Source organism: Ovis aries, chromosome 9 (assembly GCF_016772045.2).
Source record: "Ovis aries strain OAR_USU_Benz2616 breed Rambouillet chromosome 9, ARS-UI_Ramb_v3.0, whole genome shotgun sequence".
Lineage (NCBI taxonomy): Eukaryota > Metazoa > Chordata > Mammalia > Artiodactyla > Bovidae > Ovis > Ovis aries.
In genome coordinates, this window is record NC_056062.1 from 52230608 (window position 1) to 52246417 (window position 15810).

Consider the following 15810-nt stretch of genomic DNA (forward strand, 5'->3'; position numbering starts at 1 on the left):
ATAAAGGGCCCAGACCAGTGTTTGATGCTAGTTCCAATGGTTAGAGGAGTAATATGTTAATTCTCTATATAAAATAGTCTATGTAAAGACATACATTGGCAAATATAGTTACAATTGAGGGTAAAATGTTCAGAATTTGAAAATGAAAGTGTAACTACGAGAAGAGAATACACCTTCGTTCAAAAATGAAGGTGTAAATAGCAATGCCATTTTAGGACTAATGTCAAAAGTCAGTCTACCTTGTGTAATTCAGTTCAAGGAGGCAATGGCCTAGATATGTGAGGAGGACATAAGATGCATGGTGAGGTATATACGCCAATAAGGAGAATGAAATTGTTGAGATGTGCTAATTGTGAAAGATATGCTTCTAATATAAAAGTTAAAAGAGAAAAAATGTTTTAATAGATCACTAAGCTTGCAAATATAACATATATTGGTTAACTGTCCTATATTCCCTTGCTTATTGAAATATTTACCTGCTTTGTGTTATGTGAAAATCATGTATTAAATTTTTATTTGGAAAGAAAAACCTTGCTTACTAATTTTTATTTCTTTTCTCATTATACAAAGATTTTAAACTTAAGACTTTATTTATAAGCAACAAAAAAGAAAAGTTAATCTACAAGAATTATTTTGAAATCAAAGGATGTTTTATTTTCTAGTTAAACTATTTTCTCCAAACCTTTGAAGGAGAAATACATCCTGGTCATTTAAAACATTCATAAGTAGCAACGGTATTTCCTTTTTACTTGAAAGCTGAGACAATGTATAGATCTGAGAAGCAATCTCTAGGTGAGTAGGAATCATTGGCCTGATGAAGGCAGATTGCTATAAGCCTCTTTCTTCTCACATCCCTTCCGTATGACCTTTATGCTTCCACACTTTGCAGGTTCTTCCTACCCCCACCATGAAATTGTCCAGCCATTCCTCACACTCATTTGTATGATCTGCCATAATGGTGATATGTGTCATGCTATTCCATGTGGGTTCTTCATTCCCATGAATCTGCTTGAAATTTTTCTCTTGATTTCCTTTGTCATTTTTTTTGCCATCTTTCCCTCTCTTTTGTTTCCTGAATATTGTTTTGGTTTATAAACAAATTAACTGAAATATAAATCTCACATTCTTTATGTGAGACTCCACCCTTTACCTTTTACTTCACTTGTCTGAATTCAAGGGAATCTTAATGATATGTCTCTTTACACTGGAAAATTTTTTGGGGGTGTGGGGATCCAAAATCATTGCAGATGGTGACTGCAGCCATGAAATTAAAAGATGCTTGCTCCTTGGAAGAAAAGCTATGACCAACCTAGACAGCATATTGAAAAGCAGAGACATTACTTTGCCAACAAACGTCCATCTAGTCAAAGTTTTGTTTTTCCAGTAGTCATGTATGGATGTGAGAGTTGGGCTATAAAGAAAGCTGAGCCCCAGAGAATCGATGCTTTTGAACTGTGTGTTGGAGAAGACTCTTGAGAGTCCCTTGGACTGCAAGGAGATCCAACCAAACAATCCTAAAAGAAATCAGTCCCGAATATTCATTGGAAGGACCACTGAAGCTGAAACTTCAATAGTTTGGCCACCTGATGTGAAGAACTGATTCAATAGAAAAGAAGACCCTGATGCTGGGAAAGATTGAAGGCAGGAGGAGAAGGGGACGACAGAGGATGAGGTAGTTGGATGTCATCACTGCCTGCATGGACATCAGTTTGAGTAAGCTCAAGCTCTGGGAGTTGGTGATGGGCAGGGAAGCCTGGCGTGCTATACAATCCATGGGGTTGCAAAGAGTTGGACAGGACTGAGCAACTAAACTGAAGTTACACTGGAATAAAACTGCAAATTAACCCAAATCTTTGAAGACTGAAACACACACATATAGGCACACAGTCTGATTCTACAAGAGCTTTGCATCATAGAATTAAGAAAAAAATGGCTCCATTTGTGATAACTGCAGATTTTAAATTTCCAGATCTTTGAATCTATTGTTGAAACTAAATGCCTTAGGCTAAATGGGTAACTATAAAACAGCTCATTTAATGGAAATGCAAGCTTCTTTTAAATGCACATTTTTTAAAAATATGGAATCATTTAATTTGTAATATGATAATGTATGTGTATTTCACTCTATTTTATGATGTTTACTAACTTTATTTTGATTATTAGCAAGAAAAATACTCAGTGTTATGCTATTGCTACCTCAAGCATTGATTAAACCCTCCACTGTTCATGAAGGCTGACAGGGATTCAAAGGAGGAAATGTAAAACTTGAAAGTACGACAAAAAGTGACATTTCACTCTATAAAGCTGCCAATATTTTAATCCTGCATGTAAATCATTTTATCGGTTCAATTCCATGTCTTAATTTGTATACCAAAGAAAATACCCTGTTGCATTAAGTTTAATAAATAACAGTATGATATTAGGCGTACTCTATTTCAAGGTCCTTGTGAGCAAGTAAGCTTTTGTTCTTGTGGTGGTCCTCAATTTCTTTACTTTCCTATGAATAAATTCTTAAGGTGTATTTTTCATTTTCTTGCTGTTAACATCGGACCTTTCATTATTTTGTTATTTAGAATCTTTACTTTCTCAGCTTAAGTGATGTCTTTGTCAATGATAACATTGTATTCATTTGGAGTGATGATTGATATGGTAATAGATACAGTGTGATTGAAAGCAACCTTTGTCAATAAGAAGGCCAAATACTCAAACTAGTATTGGTCTGAATTTGCTCATTATTGGAGACCTTTCATAGTCATATTGACTTGCTGTCTAAATGTTGTTACTTACCTGATGCTTCCATTGTTTTAATGGGATAGATATTGGTATTGAACATAGCTTCCCCAATATTTGTCCTAAAATACACGTGGCTCAGTTGTGCAATGTTCAAGTGTGTTATAAAAGTGTATATAACAGAGATTTTGAGCTTAAAAAAAGATATATTTAAGATTATGAAATGGAAAAAAATCAGATAAAGCTGCAAGTACTATGTTTTTAAGCCCTTATTCCAATAGTCTCTTAATTTTGAGTTACCACTTTATATTTTTCCAATTGGCAAATATATAAAATATTTAAACAGAAAATGTTTTGTTATTGCTGAATATTTGATTTAATTATATTTTTCTTCAGAAGAGTTGTAACAAAATGATTTGTTGCAAACTCTATAATATGTGAATGTATACAGAGAGTGAATGAATATGAACCTGTTTTTTTGTTGTTGTTGTTGAAAGACAATTGCCTTAATGTGTTAGTTTTTGCTGTATGGCAACATAAATCAGCCATATGTATACATATTTTGTATGTATGTTTACATATATACATACATACTTTCCTCTAGCACCTTCCTCCCACCCACCATCACATCCCCCACCCCATCAGTTCATCACAAAGCACTGAGCTCCCTGTGTTAATGTGGCAATTTCCCACTAGCTCTCTCTTTTATATATGGTAGCGATATATATGTCAATGCTACTGTCTCAATTTGTCCTACCCTCTCCTTCCCCTGCTGTGTCCACAAGTCCATTCTGTAGATCTACGTCTCTATTCCTACCCTGCAAATATTTCATCAGTACCATTTTTCTGGATTCCATATATATGCCCTAATATACCGTATATGTTTTTCTCTCTCTGACTGACTTCACTCTGTAGTAAGGCTCATCCACATCTTTACAAATAATTCAGTCTCACTCCTCTTCATGGCTGAATACATGTGTACATCACCACATCTTCTTTATCCATTCATCTCTCGAACATCTAGGTTGCTTCCACATTCTGGCCATTGTATTTCTTCTTTCCTTTGGGTGCCTCAACCTGCAGTCAGAATGGATATCATCTGTTTCTCCTGTAGGACTGTGGGCTGCCTGAGGACCTCTCTTCTTATTCATGTATCTCTCCACCCTTCCTCTGCTCCATTCTACTGTGCCTCTGCCTTCTAACACCTGGTAATTTGTAGATGATCTGTATATATTTTTTAGTGTGAAGAATATGAGGAGTTCAAAAATTCAAAACAAACAAAAGAAAATGGTTGCATTATTATTGTTTTCATATATCCTATAACGTGGAATCAGATGCTGCTAAATTTGCTGAAGATATGTTCAAACCAGACAATATGACACACATACATAATCCTTGATCGTCCTGCTATAGTAATCTAAAAATATATTTTGTTACGTCTTATCTACTTACAAGTGGAACTATCCATGCTCTCAAATTTAATCATTAACTTCCTTTTTTCTAGAAATCAATATTATTTAGTTTATGACCAAATAATCCCTTCTTATTGCACAGCACATTTCCTACATCCAAGTCTACTAATAGAGTTATCATTTACTTTTTCAAGGAATGATTTCTGGAATGTCCAAGAACCTTGCTTTTTCTTCTTTTTTGCTGAGTTGCTTGATAAGTCATTGTTATTTAAACCTTCTCTGCTTCCTCATGTGTATACCAATACTTCACTTGCAATGCTTTTCATGACCATTCTATTTTCTGCTTCTGTTGCTGTCTCTCTAATCCAAGCTCTGATAACTAGTATAACTGACTTAGTAATCAGACATTGGACTCTGATTATCTCTCTTCATCCTCTACTCCCATTTCACTCTGCAGCCTGCTTGTGATCGTGTTACTCAAAGTCTTCCATTTGCTTACAAGGTGAAATTCAAGCTCACTGTACTAGCATTCATGTACTTCTGTTTTTGATCCACATCTATAGTTTTAACTCTGTCTCTTTTGTCTCCTTCACAAGAACACAATCCAGCACACCTTGTCCTTTCCTTACCCCAAGTTTATACTCAATTGTATGCCCTTGTCCAAAATAGTTTCACTTCCCCATTTTCACCATGATATACTCAGTGTGTCATTTAGGATGGGTCCTGTTCTGATTATAATTTTTAAATAAACATTTCCTGATTCCCCTAGTTAAAAACCATCATTTGATTTAGCTTTCAGGTAAGCACATCCCCCCTCACCCCCCACCACCATCCCGCAGGACCTTGCTCATTTCTCCTGAAGGTAGGAAAGTTATATTCATCCAAGTACTTCATATCGTCCAGCAGCAGGGCCAGCTTCATGAGCTTATGACTTGTTCTGTTATTCAGGGCCACACTCTTAGAAGGGCCCATGCTTGGTTGAATGCTCTGCTGTCTCCATCTTGAAATTACTAAATTTTGAGCAAGCATCCTGAAACTTCCTTTTTACACTGAGTCCTACAAATTATGTGGTCAGTCCTGTCTAGTGGTGCCTTTTTTGTCCAGTAATTGTTCCATAAATACCTGCTAAATGGAACTCTTGCCAATTTACCAACTCATTTCTCTCCCAATTGTAACAAAACCAGGTAAAAACCTGAAACATAACTCAGTTGGTGCTTTTATATTTATAACTCTGCAGTGAGGCTTGGTTTTATTCTAAGTGAAATATTTTAGAGATACCAAAATTTACACTTATTCTAGTATGATGCCACAGATGAAAAAAAGCTTGCAGCTTTACACAGAGGTTGGGATATATTTTTTAAAGATGATTTGCTTATCATCTTAATATTTAGAAAGAATATGGTTTTGGATTTTCATGTTTGACCTAGAAATTGATAGCTATGGCTGCAATGACTGAATTGTGCTCATTTGCTAAACTGTGTCAGACTTTTTGTGACCCCATGGATTGCCTGCAGCCCACCAGGCTTCTCTGTCCATGGGATTTCCCAAGCAAGAATACTGGGGTGGAATACTGGTGGTTGTTATTTCCTCCTCCAGGGTATCTTCCCAGTCCAGGGATTGAACCCACATCTCCTGCATTGGCAGGTGGATTTTTTACCACTGACTGAATTATTGTTATGTATCTCTTATATACCTACAACAATATATTGCAAGTGGTAGTGATTCACTATTCAATTGACTCAGTTACATTAGCTAATTTATAAGACTTTTCTTAAGGCTGATATAGTGTTTAGAAGTGCATTTGTATAATTATTACTTAGAGAACAACCATAAAACAAGAGTGTATAGCATTTTATAGTTGGAAGGAAGGCTGACAAGCCTTAGATTCTACCCTGAGTGACTCATCCTTGGCAGTAAAGTCTCTCTGGCAAGAATTTTTCTCTGAGTTATTTTGAGGAATGTTGATCTAGAAATATTTCAGACAATTCAGTCTTTTTAGTCTCTATAGATTTTGCCTTGAGTGCATATTCAAGGCTAAATCCTCCTGCCCAAGATTCACAATAGAAAAGATCCTTCAAGGACACTGTGTGTTTCCTCTGTATATTGAATGCCTCACCATATATGATATTGCACAGGAATCCAGACACAGAATAATACCAGTGGACATATAGCAGTATCTTTCTCTTTCTAAGTTATGTATTTACATTTCAGAGTATGATTTTTTAAAAATATATGTAGCCATAATAAAATAATAGGTAGAAATTATTCTTATTTAGTTGCCATGATTTTAATTTTTAAGGCTCAGAACACATGATTTAGGAAATGTTGTATGTTTTAAGCGTAGATAATTTTTGACTACCAAATATCAGGTTGATAGGTACATACCCCAAAATTATAGTAGGTGAATGTGATATGATAAATTCTTTAAAATTTAAAACTTCTATATGTTAAAAATTTCAAATTAATTATGTTGCATTTAAATTACCTTCTATGTGTAATATTTGGAATTTCTAAGTATGCAAAGAAGCAATGAATTTGCTTAAGAAGTAATATTACCAATCAATATTAATATAATAATATGTTACTATATATTTAAAAAATATATTTGTGTAGATAAGTTTAATATTTCTATGCATGCATATGTACTCAGTCTCATCCGACTTTTTGTGACGCCATGGACTACATAGCCCACTAGGCTCCTCAGTTTGCGGGATTTTCCAGGCAAGAATACTGGAGTGGGTTATCCATTCCCTTTTCCAGATCTTCCTGACTTAGGGATCAAACTTGGGTCTCCTGCTTATCGGCCAGATTCTTTACCATCTGAGCTACCAAGGAAGTCCTCTTTCCCCGTAATGGAACACAGTAACTTGTTTGGAAAAGAGCCCTGATTTTTAGATGAAAAACAACTAAGAATGCCTTCAAATTCTTGAAAAAAATATCAGTAATAACTATATTAAAGGTTTCAGCTTTCACTGTTTGTGTTACATATACAGGTTTAATCTACTTGGCCTGAAAATGCATTGAGAATTATTATGAGAGAAAGAAACCTATATAGATGCAAATGGTACACAGCGTGGCACATTCTAAACAAAAAATGAACCCTATGTCAAAAGCCATACTCTCTGATAACTTTTAACACTGTGAATATATGAGGCACTCATAAATATTTTCTGCAAGTGTGGTGAATGTGGCCTATTATGCTTTAATAATTTCATTGTAAAAGCTGATGAATCAAAATTTAATAGCTTTTTAAATGAAAACATATTTGAAGAGAGTCGAGTTAAAAATAGATTATCTTTTAAGAGATATGAATATTCAAGATCTTAGGGTGGAGACAGAGACATGGGGAGAGAGGGAGAGGAAGAGGAAAAATATATTTAAGGATGAATAACACAGTTCTGGTTTCATTTCAGATATCTATGGTAAGCCTAAAATGTGACAGAATATGGCTTTATACTTAAGATTCTTGAAGTTTCTCTTAATATATTAGTCATAGTTTCCAAATAGAAGAGACCCTTGAATTTTCCAGCCAGAGTAGGCAGAATATTCAGGGAAGATGACCTCTAACGAAATTGTCATGGTAGTGTTCAGTAGATAGAAATATTTACCAGTTGATAAAAAATAACTTCTTCTCTAAGGGTTAAATGTCGCACTCTTAGCAAGCATTTCAAAATAAATAACTCACTGGAAATTAAGTGATCCAACTCCACCTGTGTGCTAATAATATTTGTTAATATCTCTTTCCTTCATGGCACATGCCTTGAGTAATTCTCTGGTCGTATCTCATCTATTTAGTGCTACCCAATGTGTAATGGCATGTAGATATAAATACTAATGGAGAAAGTGCACTGCCTTAGGGAACACCCATCATGACAAGTAACTAATTGCTTTATGTACATTAGTACCAAGTGAAGCGTTTTACATCTTCTGAAGGGCACCAGCACCCTCTACTTTATAATTTACCAAAATGTCATGTCTTTTCCTGAAAGAAACAATTGGAAGACTTTTTTTCTTTTTTTAAGCATCACTCTGCTGCTGCTGCTGCTGCTAAGTCGCTTCAGTCGTGTCCGACTCTGTGCGACCCCATAGACAGCAGCCCACGAGGCTCCTCTGCCCCTGGGATTCTCCAGGTAAGAATACTGGAGTGGGTTTTCCAGGCAAGAGTACTGGAGTGGGTTGCCATTGCCTTCTCTGAAGCATCACTCTAACTCCCTTCAATTCACTGTCCCCTGCAAGCTGGGTTGAAAATAATTCGAAGTCATAGAACATTTAATATTATATACCAGATCAGTCAAGGTTTGGTAGTTTTATTTTATTTTACTTAGTTGCTAAACTTTCATATATATATATATATATATATATATATATATACACACATATATATGTATTCCACTTACATAAGTTTATATAGAATTATCAAATTGTTGAAATATTACTCTACAAATAATTGTATTATTTGCAGAATATATTATAATTATATTATTATACAAATATTATTCACAAAAAAATTGCTAATCATGCAGAGAAAAGTAAAAGCTCACACACGATTCTGTTTTTGAAAACAAAACTGAAACATATTTTGGAGAAACGGTCTCCAGCATTAATGTGACTTTCTACATGGTATGGAGTATTATAATTTGATGTGTGTGTGTATGTTTATGTGTCTGTGTGTTCAGTCGCTAAGTTGTGTGTGACTCTATGACACCATGGACTCTAACCTTCCAGGCTCCTCTGTCCATGGGATTTCCCAGACCAGATTGCTGGAGTGGGTAGCTACTTCCTTTTCTAGGGGATCTTCCCAGATCAGGGGCTGAACCTTCGTCTCATATAGTGGCAGATGGATTCTTTACTACTGAGCCATCAGGGAAGCCTATACTTTAATACATGTTTTTAAATGTGTGTATCGTTACTGATGTTACACCACTGTTAAAGAGTTAGCACCCACTATGGGAAATGAAGCCTTTGACTGTGTGGATCACAATAAATTGTAGGAAATCTGAAAGAGATGGGAATACCAGACCACCTGACCTGCCTCTTGAGAAATCTGTATGCAGGTCAGGAAGCAACAGTTAGAACTGGACATGGAACAACAGACTGGTTCCAAATAGGAAAAGGAGTATGTCAAGGCTGTATATTGTCACCATGCTTATTTAACTTATATGCCGAATACATCATGAGAAACACTGGGTTGGAAGAAGCACAGGCTGGAATCAAGATTGCTGGGAGAAATATCAATAACCTCAGATATGCAGATGACACCACCCTTATAGCAGAAAGTGAAGAGGAACTAAAAAGCCTCTTGATGAAAGTGAAAGAGGAGAGTGAAAATGTTGGCTTAAAGCTCAACATTCAGAAAACGAAGATCATGGCATCTGGTCCCTTCACTTCATGGGAAATAGATGGGGAAACAGTGGAAACAGTGTCAGACTTTTATTTGGGGGGCTCCAAAATCACTGAAGATGGTGATTGCAGCCATGAAATTAAAAGACGCTTACTCCTTGGAAGAAAAATTATGACCAACCTAGATAGCATATTCAAAAGCAGAGACATTACTTTGCCAACAAAGGTCCATCTAGTCAAGGCTATGGTTTTTCCAGTGGTCATGTATGGATGTGAGAATTGGACTGTGAAGAAAGCAGAGTGCTGAAGAACTGATGCTTTTGAAGTGTGGTGTTGGAGAAGACTCTTGAGAGTCCCTTGGACTGTAAGGAGATTCAACCAGTCCATCCTAAAGGAGCTCAGTTCTGGGTGTTCTTTGGAGGGAATGATGCTGAAGCTGAAGCTCCAGTACTTTGGCCACCTCATGCGAAGAGCTGACTCATTGGAAAAGACTCTGATGCTGGGAGGGATTGGGGGCAGGAGGAAAAGGGGATGACCGAGGATGAGATGGCTGGATGGTATCACTGACTCGATGGACGTGAGTCTGAGTGAACACCGGGAGTTGGTGATGGACAGGGAGGCCTGGTGTGCTGCGATTCATGGGGTCGCAAAGAGTTGGACATGACTGAGCGACTGAACTGAACTGAACTGATGGGAAATGAAGAATTGCTTAGTTTGATAAACTGAAGTTTTTTGTCCTGAATCCCAAAGATTTCAATGAGACAGGTTGCAACTATTGTCATCAAAGCATTTATAACGATAATATTGAAAATTAATAAATACAAGTACAAACAGGGAGAAGCAAGTTAGAAGAATTATTTTTTAGTTTTTCTTTCCACTCTTATCTCCATACTCTCAAAATACATGTTTATCTCTCTCAAGTTTGAAGGTAACCCTACCTACAAAAGTAAACTGTTTTTCGGTTTTAGAACAGGCTATTTATTCAGACCTATCAGCACAGCATATTTTGTGGTATTCCTTCCTTGTGTGCCCAGTCATTCAGTCATGTCCAACTATTTTGCGACTCCATAGACTGCATCCCACCAGGCTCCTCTGTCCATGGAATTTTCCAGGCAAGAGTACTGGAGCTTTGCCATTTTCTACTCCAGGGGATCTTCCCGACCCAGGGAATGGAACCTGGGTCTCCTACCTTGGCAGGTGTACTCTTCACCACCTGAGCCACTTGGGAAGCCCCAATTCCTTCCTTCCTTATGAGGAAGAAAATCAAAAGGTAACCTCCTTGCACACAGTGTAAATATTGTCTCTCCTTACTAAGGAAAGTGCTATGGTGTGCATTGGAGAAGAAAAACAAAACAGGGATATAAGGAAGAATAATGTGAAGAAAGTATTCCTTATGTGGTTGTAAAAACGTTATTTTGTACTGTAAAACAAACACCTTAGGTTAAATGTTATGCATTGTCTGTCTAGTTCTAGGTACCTACGGAAATGTGGTAGGAGTTAAAAGACACAAGTGAAAGAAGAGCTACTCAGATAGACGGTCTTGCACAGTGAGCCAATATGCAGAAATTAGACACAATAAATTTGGATTAGCTATACTTAGTTCCCCATGATCATATATAGCTGTAATCTTCCCACAACTCAATTACATTATTCATAACACTGACCATTAATATGTGTTTCTCATATGACTTTTGCGAGAATTATATGAAATGATGTACATAAGATGCGGGACATAGGGCTAATAAAGGCTTAAAAATAGTGGCGTTTTCTTTTTGTGGTTATTATTTATTACAGTAAAAATAGGTTTCTTCTGTGTATTTTAAGTTGCTTATCTGATATTTCAAAATGAATACCAAGTTGATAAATATGAAAGCTAGCTTTATCTGTGTCGGAAACCAGCACTTATTTGTAGCAGAAGTGATTCTTTGAATTCAAGATATTATTTTTAAAACAGGTCCTTTGGGATAAGGTAAATCCTCAATATAAGAACAATATATCTTTAATTAAGGTACCATAGATATTGATACAGAATGAAGGAGATTGCAAGTTATTTACAAATATTAGCAGTGTGGATTTTCTTTATTTTTCTATACTATTTAAGTGCCATTGTCCATCTTGTAAGAGTTGGACATTTGGTATTTTCCTTTATTTTATGCAAGATACACATTTATTTCATTATCTCATATATGCATTATCAAAATTTTTTGGAAAGTTTCAGTAGAAGAACACTTCTATTATTGTATTTCAATAGTTTTGAAAAATGAAAGCTATTTATTATAGTGTTTCAAAGATTATTTTTGTAAAGGAGTAAAAGGAAATGATACTATTAATATTATTTTAAATAATCAAGTCTTTAAAATTTTTTATTGTTAACCATCTAGTCACCATCTGAGTTAAGTCAATAATTATTTATTAGGTAATCTGTAATATACAGAGTAACCTTTGAAATGTCTAGATTACTCTTGCTTCTCAGAAAAAAAAATCTCAAAATTATGAATTTATTGAATATTTCTACAACCATTTATTTTTAAATAAATTAGAACCTGTTACTTAAAGTTATTCTATGATTTATTTTATTTAATATTTTTAAATAAGAAAGTAGTTTTAAAGAAATATGCCTTTAATTAAGTTTATTTATTTATTTTTTTAATGTAAGGATAATTGCTTTACAGAAATTTGTTGTTGTGTGTCAAACCTCAACATGAATCAGCCATGGGAATGCATATATCACCCCTCTGGAATCTCCCTGCTATTTCCCACCCCATCCCACCATACAGAGCCCCTGTTTGAGCTTCCTGAGTCATACAACAAATTCCCGTTGGCTATCTTTTTACATATGGTTTCCAGGTTACTCTTTCCACACATCTCACCCTCTCCTCTGCTCTCCCCATGTCCATAAGTCTGTTCTCTATGTCTACTTCTCCACTGCTGCCCTGCAAATAAATTATTTGGTACCATATTTCTAGATTCTGTATATATGCATTAATATACGATATTTATCTTTCTCTTTCTGACTTACTTCACTCTATATAATAGGCTCTAGGTTCATACACTTCATTAGAACTGACTCAAATGCATTCCTTTTTATGGCTGAGTAATATTGCATTGTGTATATGTACCACAGTTTCTTTATCCATTCATCTGTCAGTGGATATCTAGATTGCTTCCATGCTCTAGCTATCGTAAATTGCTTCCATGCTCTAGCTATTGCAAATAGTGCTGCAATGAACATGTGTCTTTTTCAATTTTGGTTTCTTCAGTGTATGTGCCTAGGAGAGGGATTGCTGGGTCATATGGTGGTTTTATTCCAAGTTTTTTCAGGAATCTCCATACCATCTTCCATAGTGGCTGTGTCAATTTACATTCCCACCAACAGTTCAAGAGGGTTCCCCTTTCTCCACACCCTCTCCACCATTTATTGTTTGTAAATTTTTTGATGATTGACATTCTGACTGGTGTGAGGTGATATTTCATTGGTATCTCATACTTAATATTTAAATAAAAAGAATATTTTAAAAGAAATATGCCCCTAATTCAGTTTTGAAGTAAAAGTGTAGTTGCTCAGTCATATCTGACTCTTTGTAACCCCACGTACTAGCACACCAGGCTCCTCTGTCAATGGGATTCTCCAGGCAAGAACACTGGAGTGGGTAGCCACTCCCTTCTCCAGGGGATCTTCCCAGCCCAGCGACTGAACCCAGGTCTCTTGCATTGCAGGCAGATTTGTTACCATCTGAGCCACCAGGGAAGCCAATTAAGCTTTGAGTTGCTTTAATTTTGAAAGTAAAGATATTTACATTTTAGTTTTACTTAGACTGTTTGACAAGCAGGTGATTGTTAAGAATCCATTTAGTCATCTTTCTTTTATTTTCCCCCTAAGTAATATCATTATTTACTTCTCTAGTTCTCCTTCTAAGCAGAAGCTCCTTACTCATTGTGCAGGTCTTTGTATTCCACAGATCTGTTTCCTCAAGAGTCAGCAAGTCCCCTATCCTAGAAATTTCAATCTCCAAGGTTGAAAGGTCACTTAGCATCACTGTTCCCCAGTGCTCTTTAGCATCAGATAAAGATAACTCTATGTCTAGTCTTCCTTTCGTGATTATTAGCCCCAAATGGAACTTTTGGCAACCAGCTGATTCACAAGTTCTGGCAAATATGTACATCAGGGAATGAGGAGAAAGGGTATGAAGAGAAGGGCTCTCTCATCCTTTCTCTACTTTCTTTGTGAGCATCTTAGATCATCTAGACTATCTTGTTCACAGCAGAAACATTCACCTGAAACAGAAGTAGAAAGGATCCCACCTGTAGATTTTGCTACTGTTGGAATATATGGTAAAAAGTGTCTTACAAAGGACCAGTAGAAGTCAAAGAATCATTTATCTATCTACCTATATTTCTAGCTTTATTGGAATATAACTGACATATAACATTCAACATATAAGTTGAAGGTGTATAATGTGATGATTTGATACACTTAAATATTGTAAACTGATCCCAAAATAGAGTTAGTTAATATTTTATCACCTCATGTAATTACCATTTCTCTTTTTGTAGTGAGAACATTTAAGATTTACTCTCTTAGGAAGTTTCTTTTCAGGTATAGAGTTAAAATGGTTAGAGTTATACTTTTTCAACTTTATGGTGTGAAAGCAGTAAGCATTTGGTAAAAACCATCCTTCAAATCTTAATTTTGATCTTTCTCAGGTGAGTGTATTAAATTCTCCTGTGATGCTGAACAGCATCAGCTAGCCACAGCTCCCATCCAAACATGTGATGCTGAAGGTAAACAATTGATATATATACAGCCATTCTGTACTCATCCAACCTTTTTTTAAGTACAGTATTCAATGAATTACATGAGATATTTAAGGCCTTATTACAGAAGAGGCTTTGTGTTAGATTATTTTACCCCATGAAGGCTAATGTATTTTGAGCATGTTTAAGGTGGGTTTGGCTAAGTATGATGTTTGGTAGGTAAGGCATATTAAATGTGTTTTCACCTTATAATATTTTCAACTTATGATGGGTTTATCAAAATGTAGCATATCCCTGTGGAAAATTCTTGAACAGATGGGATTACCAGACTACATTACTTGTATCCTGAGAAACCTGTGTGTGGGTCATGAAGCAACAGTTAGAAGTGAACATGGAACAACTGACTGGTTCAAGAATGGGAAAGGAGTACAACCAGGCTCTATATTATCAACCAGCTTATTTAATTTCTATGCAGAGTGCATCATGCAAAATACTGGACTGGATGAATCACAAGCTGGAATCAAGACTTGCCAGGAGAAATATCAACAATCTCAGATGTGCAAATGATACCACTCTAATGGCAGAAAGTGAAGAGGAACTAAAGAGCCTTTTGATGAGTGTGAATGAGGAGGGTGAAAAAACTGGTTTAAAATTCAACATTCAAAATAGTGAGATCATGGCATCCAATTCCATCACTTCATGGCAAATAGAAAGGGAAAAATTGGAAGCAGTGACAGATTTTTTTTTCTTGGGCTGCAAAATCACTGCTGATGGTGACTGCAGCTGGGAAATTAAAAGACATTTATTCCTTGGAAGGAAAGCTATGACAAATCTAGAAAGCGTACTAAAAAGCAGAGACAGCACTTTGCCAACAAAGTCTGTATAGTCAAAGTGATGGTTTTTGCAATAGTCAAGTATGGATGTGAGAATTAGAACATAAAGAAGGTTGAGTGCAGAAGAATTGATGCTTTTGAATTGCAGCACTAGAGAAGATTCTTCAGAGGTCCATGGACTACAAGGAACTCAAAGCAGTCAATCCTAAAGGAAATGAACCCTGAATATTCATTGGGAGGACTGTTGCTGAAGCTGAAATTCCAATACTTTAGCCACCTGATGCAAAGAACTGACTCATTGGAAAAGACCCTGATCCTGGGAAAGATTGAGGGCAGGAGGAGAAGGGGACGGCAGAGGATGAGATGAAGTTCCAATACCTTGGCTACCCATTGCAAAGAGCCAACTCACTCCCGGATACTGGGAAAGACTGAAGGCAAAAGGAGAAGGGGGCAGCAGAGGATGTGATGGTTAGATAACATCACTGACTCAGTGGTAGCAATTGAGCACTCCAGGAGATAGTGGAGGGCAGAGGAGCCTGGTGTGCTGCAGTCCACAGGGTTGCAAGAGTCAGAAAAACTAAACACCTGAACCACAACAACAACCCTATCACAAGTCAAGGAATATCTGTATGTTGTTGTTTGTGTGTAGAAATTCAATTATTTTTTGTATCTTACTTCTTTACTAAATTCATTAATTAGTTTTAACAGTTTTGCGTTTGTGCGTGTATGGAGGTTTTATG